The 5754-nt window shown below is 45.9% G+C and overlaps 1 pseudogene; it reads right to left on the bottom strand.

Annotated features, from left to right (window-relative positions):
- Positions 1-218: 218 nt before the first annotated feature.
- On the bottom strand, positions 219-529 carry LOC128582059 (ATP synthase subunit g, mitochondrial-like; annotated as a pseudogene).
- Positions 530-5754: the final 5225 nt, after the last annotated feature.

Below are 5754 nucleotides of genomic sequence, written 5' to 3'. Positions count from 1 at the left end.
GGAGCCGGTGCCCTACTCCTTTGAGCCTAAAATGCGCTGCCCAAAATATCAAAATTTTAGCTAAAGTACAGTGAGAGAGGTGAGTCTGCAAATGCAGGGATGGATCTTGTCTTTCTTTAAAAATTTTTGATACACATTATTTTATTTAGATACAGTCTGATCACACATGGTTCCCTCGAATAATAAGTCAAATATAATCATATGTTAAAGCTTGGTCTTCAGACACTATTGCCAACGAGGCCACACTTGCCTGTGATTTCTCTGATATAAAACCACATCTGCACCTCACTGGCCACCAAACCATTCAGCACAGTTTCCTTAACTGGGAGCTATTTGAAGCTACCAGTTTGAGCACTACTGACTATTTTTTTCAGGCTCTGAAAAGCTCTAGGGATCCCAACAGGGGTTAGAAGAATCAGCTCAGCCTTGGCATAGTACCAAAATGTGGCCAATGGAGGCTCTGAGTAAGTCACAGCAACATTCACAGTACCGGGGCCCTTTCTGTGAGGTTACGGACAAATTGAACCATGGTGCTAGGATGGTAAGTCTGTCACCCCAAACTTTTATTACAATTTTAATATTTTGTCATTGATTTTGTTTGCATTTTTTTTAAGATACAGTCTCACTTTATTGCCCTTGGTAAAGTGCTGTGGCATCATAGCTCACAGCAACCTCCAGCTCTTGGGCTTAGGTGATTCTCTTACCTCAGCCTCCTGAGTAGCTGGGACTACAGGCGCCTGCCATAATGCCCTGCTATTTTTTTTGTTGTAGTTTGGCTGGGGCTGGGTTTGAACCCATCACCCTCAGTATATGGTGCCAGCGCCCTACTCACTGAGCCACAGGCGCTGCCCTGTTCGCATTAATTTTGATCCTTTAAAAACATTTGCTTTAAAATGTTACTTATCGGTCAAGCATGGTGTCTCACACCTATAATCTTAGCACTCTGGGAGGCTGAGGCAGATGGATTGCTTGAGCTCAGGAATTTGAGGCCAGCCTAAGCAAGAGGGAGACCCTGTCTTTACTAAAAATAGAAATAAAACAAAACAAAAAACCAGCTGGGAGTGGTGACACATGCCTGTCATCCCAGCTACTCAGGAGGCTGAGGCAAGAGGATTATTTAAGCCCCAGAATTTGAGGTTGCTGTGAGCTATGTTGCTACGGCACTCTATCCAGGGCAACAGAATGAGACTCTGTCTAAAAAAAAAAAAAGTTACTTATCTGCAAATCAAAACCACAATGAGATACCACCTTACACAAAGAAAAGTATTTTTAAAAAGCAAAAAGTAACAAGCATTGGCAAGGATGTGGGAATGTCAAGTGTCCATCTGCTGTAGGGAATGGCCTGGAAGTTCCTCAAAATGCTAAACACAAGACCAGGTGCAGTCTCAAGCCTGCAGTCTTACAGGTCTCAAGCCTGTAATCCTAGCACTCTGGGAGGCTAAGACTGGTAGATTGCCTGAACTCAGGAGTTTAAGACCAGCCTGAGCAAGAGCAAGTTCCCATCTCTACTAAAAATAGAACAACTAGCCAGGTATTGTGGTGCACACCTGTAGTCCCAGCTACTTAGGAGGCTGAGGCAGAAAGATTGCTTGAGCCTAAGAGTTTGAGGTTGCTGTGAGCTATGATGCTATGGTACTCTACCCAGGGCAACAGGGTGAGACTCTGTTGGAAAAAAAAATTGACAGCTGGTCTCACTTTTGCACTGTGAGCCATAAGCTTCTTAAAGTCACAGACTATAATTTGGGACTCTCAAAAGAAGCTCTGGCCCTCACCCTAGGAAGTGACACATATACCCAATTTTGCCTACAGTCTTCAGGTGTCCATGGAACCTCTAATTCCTGTTCTTGGATTTGCTAGGGGCCAATGATACCCAGGTTAAGAACCTCAGAGTCAGCCAAATACTCTGAGATTCAATCATTTAAGAAAATATTAATGGGGGCAGCGCCTGTGGCTCAGTGAGTAGGGCGCCGGCCCCATATGCCGAGGGTGGCGGGTTCAAACCCAGCCCTGGCCAAACTGCAACAAAAAAATAGCCAGGTGTTGTGGCGGGCGCCTATAGTCCCAGCTGCTTGGGAGGCTGAGGCAGGAGAATCGCGTAAGCCCAAGAGTTAGAGGTTGCTGTGAGCCGTGTGACGCCATGGCACTCTACCCGAGGGCAGTACAGTGAGACTGTCTCTACAAAAAAAAGAAAAAAAAAATTAATGGTACAATTTGCTACTTGAAGTGACATTTATTCACTTCCCCAAGGCTCAGGCCAGGTACAATAGAGTATTGCCACCTTCTGAATGTTTGCGACCTGACAGGTGCTGCTCTGCATGCTTGCCTTGTATTAACCTCTTCAATAATCAAGAACTAGCTTTATCACTATTTTGAGATGGAGAAATAGAAATGAGGGAGGTTAAGTAACTTCACCAGATACACAATGGTGTTAAAAATAGGCCTACAAATTCCTTGCTTGAGCTCAGGAGTTTGAGACCAGCCTGAGCAAAAGGGAGACCCTCTCTTTACTAAAAATAGAAAAAAACACTAGCTGGGAGTGGCACTCCTTCAAAAGGTACAACCTGGCGAGATGTGGAGGCTCATGCCTATAATCCCAGCACTTTGGGAGGCTAGGGTGGGGGGAATCTCTTAAGGCAAGGAGTTCGGAATCAGCCTGAGCAACACAGCAAGACCCTGTCTCTATCAAAAGTAGAAAAATTGGCCAGGTTTAGTGGCATGTGCTTGTTACTGTCCCAGCTACTTGGGAAGCTGAGGCAGGAGGATCACTTGAAACCAGGAGTTTGTGGTTGCTGTGAGCTATGATGACACCACTGCACTGTGAGCTATGATGACAGAGCAAGACCCTCTCTCTCTCTCAAAAAAAAAAAGGCAGAACCTAATTGGTCTCCACTTGACTTTGGGCTGGACCTAATGACTTGCTTCTAATGAATGGAATAAAGCACGTAATGGTGTTTGACTCAGAGACTAGGTCATAAAAGGCATTGAGTCTTCTTTGCCTTCTTGGATTGCTTGCTTTGGGGAAATGAGCTACCATGTCACGAGGACACTCAAGCAGCCTGTGGAAGAGCCCATGTGTGGAGGGAGCATAACTTCCAGCCACCAGTCATGTGAGGATGCCACTTTGGATACAGATTTTCAGCCCCTGTCAAGCCTTCAGATGGCTGCAGCTCTGGCTGACAGGAGACTGCAACCTCATATGAGAGCCCAAGACTAAATCACACAGCTAAGCTCCCAAATTTCTTCCCCACAAAAGCTGTGAGATATGTATTTTATTTTAAAGCAGCTAAATTTGGGGGGATAATTGTTGTACAGCAATGAATAACCAACAAATACACCCAATTTGTAAGTGATAGAGATGAGCTCTGGCCCTAGATAGTCTGGTCCCAGATCCCAACATTAGTCATAAAATGAAAAATTTGAAATAATGTAAATGCCCATCAATGGGAGACTAGTTAAAAAACTGTGCTTCATTCATTCAGCAGAATTCTCTGCAGACATTAAAGTGAATGAACTAGATTTTTCAGAGCATCATGGTGAGAAGCTGTCTATGTCCCATTATTAAGTGACAAAATCAAGGTGCCAAAGGGAGCTCGTAGTATGATTCCACTTGGGTTAAAATAAAACTTTTTCCCATACGTGTGTTTACATCTGTGCAATAAAAAGTTTGTTGTCATTGTCATTACTTCTGGGGGATTGCAGGTGAGAGGAGGTAAATTTCTTTTTTTTCTTTTTACTTCATAGCTTCTCTAGAGTTTGCCTTTTTTTTTTTTTTTTTTTTGGTGTAGTCTAGAGGGCATCATAGCACACTGCAGCTTGGAACTCCTGGGCTCAAGAGATCCTCCTGCTTCAGCCTCCTGAGTAGCTGGGATTACAGGTGCTCACCACCATGCCCAGCTACTGTTTCAATTTTTTGTAGAGATGAGGTTTCACTATGTTGCCCAGGCTGGTTCTCAAACTCATGGACCAAAGCAAGCCTCCTGCCTTAGCCACCTAAGTGCTGGGATTATAAGAGTGAGCCACTGCACCCAGTCCCGTATTTTCTTCATGCATTCATCTGGTGACGGGCACATTCTTTTTTTTTTTTTTGAGACAGAGTCTCACTTTGTCACCCTGAGTAGAGTGCTGTGATGTCACAGTTCACAGCAACCTCAAACTCTTGGGCTTAAGTGATTCTCTTGCCTCAGCCTCCCAAGTAGCTGAGACTACAGGTGCCTGCCACAACACCCGGCTATTTTTTTGTTGCAGTTGTGTAGCTGGGCTGGCCCGGTTCGAATCCGCCACCCTTGGTGTATGTGGCTGGCAGGGTAACCACTGTGCTACAAACACCAAGCCTGAAGGGCAGTTTCTTTTTTTTTTTTTTTTTTTGTAGAGACAGAGTCTCACTGTACCGCCCTCAGGTAGAGTGCCGTGGCGTCACACGGCTCACAGCAACCTCTAACTCTTGGGCTTACGCGATTCTCTTGCCTCAGCCTCCTGAGCAGCTGGGACTACAGGCGCCCGCCACAACGCCCGGCTATTTTTTTGTTGCCGTTTGGCCAGGGCTGGGTTTGAACCCGCCACCCTCGGCATATGGGGCCGGCACCCTACTCATTGAGCTACAGGCGCTGCCCTGAAGGGCAGTTTCTAAACATACACGTTGGGGTCTCCCGTTTCCCCATCCTCTGCTACCACTGTCTGCCAACTCCTACACCTCTTCTCCCTTCACAGTCTGTTGGGCAAATAAAGACAGGCAGAAGAAGCTTTGAAAAATGTCAGTCCAGGGCGGCGCCTGTGGCTCAGTGAGTGGGGCGCCGGCCCCATATACCGAGGGTGGCGGGTTCAAACCCAGCCCCGGCCAAACTGCAACAAAAAAATAGCCAGGCGTTGTGGCGGGCGCCTGTAGTCCCAGCTGCTCGGGAAGCTGAGGCAAGAGAATCGCGTAAGCCCAAGACTTAGAGGTTGCTGTGAGCCGTGTGACGCCACGGCACTCTACCAAGGGCGGTAACAGTGAGACTCTGTCTCTACAAAAAAATAAAAAAAATAAAAAAGAAAAAGAAAAATGTCAGTCCATCATGGTCGGCTTCCTGGTTTTGAGCTATTCAAACACTAGTTGTTGTTCTTAGTTTGAATCCAAAACACTCACCCCCAACTAACAGGGTCCAGCAGGGTCTGCACCTGGCTTGACTGTCAGCCCCACCCCTCCCTCATGCTGTTCTAGTCACCATTTTCCAAAAGCCACACTGTGCCCCATGGCCTTTTCACCCACTTGGCTGATTCGACCAGGGAATTTTCCTATGCTGTGTCCTTTGGGCCTCTACAGAAGTCTTAAAAGTGGTTTTCCATCTCCAGCTCCATCCTTAGTCAACTTTTTGCTCACCATTGTATGTGATTTTTTCATGTTCTGTTTTGTTATTAAATGTATAAATTGATCTTGATTACATTTGTGTGCACTCATTCATTGTCTGTCTCCACAATTAGGCAGTGACCGAGTCCTTCTCATTCATCTTGCAGACTGTCTCATGCCTGCCCCAGCACCTGGCATACAGTAGGTGTTCATTAGCGTCTGGGATTCACTCAGTGAGCCTGTGTCTTCTATCTTCTGCTCACCTCTGGTAAGTCAATTGTATGAAATCGCTATGCTTGAAGGTCAAAAACAAGGTCAACATTGGCTACTGGGGTTCTGGGGTTCCCAAGATCACCCTCAGGTTCCATGATTCATTAGAAGGTCTCACAGAGGATTAACCACCACTGATCAGTACCCATGAAAAACTAAAG

This window comes from Nycticebus coucang, chromosome 3 (genome assembly GCF_027406575.1).
Source record: "Nycticebus coucang isolate mNycCou1 chromosome 3, mNycCou1.pri, whole genome shotgun sequence".
NCBI lineage: Eukaryota > Metazoa > Chordata > Mammalia > Primates > Lorisidae > Nycticebus > Nycticebus coucang.
This window is presented reverse-complemented; position numbering and strand designations above follow the sequence as displayed.